This window comes from Octopus bimaculoides, chromosome 23 (assembly GCF_001194135.2).
Source record: "Octopus bimaculoides isolate UCB-OBI-ISO-001 chromosome 23, ASM119413v2, whole genome shotgun sequence".
NCBI lineage: Eukaryota > Metazoa > Mollusca > Cephalopoda > Octopoda > Octopodidae > Octopus > Octopus bimaculoides.
The window spans coordinates 6,263,009-6,265,306 of record NC_069003.1 but is presented as its reverse complement, the minus strand read 5'-3'; positions in this window follow the sequence as shown (position 1 = coordinate 6,265,306).

The following is a 2,298-nucleotide window of genomic DNA, read 5'->3' as shown; positions in this document are numbered from 1 at the left end:
TATATATGCGGAGGCGTAATGGCCCAGTGGTTAGGGCAGCAGACTCGCCGTCATTGGAATCGCTGTTCCGATTCCCAGACCGGGTGCTGTGAGTGTTTATTGAGCGGAAACACTTAAAGCTCCACGAAGCTCCGGCAGGGGGCGGTAGCGAACCCTGCTGTACTCTTTTACTACAATTTTCTCTCACTCTTTCTTCCTGTTACTGTTGTACCTGTATTTCAAAGGAGCCAGCCTTGTCACACTATGTATCACGCTGAATCTCCCCGGGAACTACGTTAAGGGTACACGTGTCTGTGGAATGTTCAGCCACTTGCACGTTTATTTCACGCTCAAGTTCCGCGCGTGCGTGTGTGTTTTAGTGTGTGAGAGTGAGAGTGTGTGAGAGTGAGAGTGTGTGCGTGTGTGTATTGTGTGTGTGTGTGTAAACCTCTCTCTCTCACACACACTCACACACACAAACACACACAAAATTCAAATCCCATTTTTCCTTCGCGTTACTTATCACAATAGAGTTCCTGAACTTATCCGTCTGTTCTGCTTCAAAACTTCGATCTCATCATCAGAATGAAAGGTTGGCAACTTGAAGAATTGTTTGCATACTTTGCGAAAGATCACACATTTCTTAGAAATACTATTGTAATAGATAAAATAGTCAACGCCCAAACTATAATTATTTAACGGTTAAGTCTTGTTAGATTTCATTATATATTTTACCTGCTCTGTATCCGTATTGATTTTTAGATTTGCATATTTATTACTCTCGGTTTATATTTGAGTTCCAAAAGCTAATTCCTTTCCATCTAATTTTCTGTCGTTTATTATATTATAATGAGTTACAATGTGTCCTCATTGTAAATGCGTTGTCAACCGATGAAAAAGTGTCGTACTTGCGTGTTTAATGTAACAGTTTGAGTCATGGAGTTTACAACTACCATATTTAAAGTGAGAATTTGGGTTGTTTAAATATCATTCCATCATTTGCTGCTGGTTTCGTGATGATGGGATTTTTAAATTCTGGTATTATTATTCTTCCTTTTATTGTTTGGTGGGGGAAATGATTCCTTTTGCTTATTTCAGTTATTGGACTGCAGCCAGCTGGGGCATCTCTTTGGCAGGTTTACACGAACACTTTTTGACAACAGCATTTTATTTTAAGTCAGGTACCTGCCTTTTCACGGAAGACCTGGCTTACGGTGGGTGGGGGGTCTAAACAAACTAACTGGATCTTTAGCGGTGAGAACAAAACCAAGAGAGGCACAGACACACGTAGAGAGAGAGAGAGAGAGAGAGAGGGAGGGAGAGAGAAACAGACAGACAGACAAACAGATTGACAGACAAACAGACAGAGTGATTGATTGGGAGATAGATAGGTACATACATACGCACTACGTACGTACGTACATACATAATTACATACATAAATACAGATATACAATGTTTGTAAACTGATCTGGTATCATTTAAAAAAGCAGCGAACGGGTCATCGTTTTTCCTGAGCATTTTCCAACAATAATGATCCAAATTTGATTGAAAATGTTGAGTAGGTACGCCTCTTTTTTTCTTGGGTATTTCAATCTTGGCATCAACTCACGATGACTCAATAGCTTGTATAAGAGCTCCTGATGTCGGCTCCACGTAATTCACTTGATGATTGACGGTTTTGTGCTGATAGCCAATATTCTTCACTTGAGATTATTTTGCAAAAGTCATTGGCCAGCATGGCGCTTGTGTGAACAACTAAACGGGCTGGAATTAATTGCTGAAGGTTGTTTGGTAGAGTGAATTTTCATTTACGGTAGGTCGCAAATAGCAAGGTAGATATCATAGGATAGTAGCACCAACTTTACTTATCCTACTCATAGTTTAGCACAACATATATTGTGTTCAGCTTCACGAGGTTTTTTTTTTCATTCATGGCATTTTCATCCTGCTTTTAGTAGGAGTGCATTTGATTCTTGTAGAACAGAATACCTATGATTTGTGTCTTTTTAGTGGGTGCCTACAACCGTTGTATTGGTGCGAGTGGATTTAATCAAGTATGGTTTTTACAGCTTGGTCTCTGAAGGGACCCGTTATTAACTAATATTTCTTTTGCATGCAAAATATCCTTCATTTATTAATGTTCATGTGCAATGTAATACGTGTGTGTGTTTGAACGAATGTATGTATGTGTGTATGTACGTATGTATGCATCTATCTATCTATCTATCTATCTATCTATCTTGATATATACACCTGTATATTTATATAAACCTATAAATTAATATATTTCATATATATATATATATATATATATAT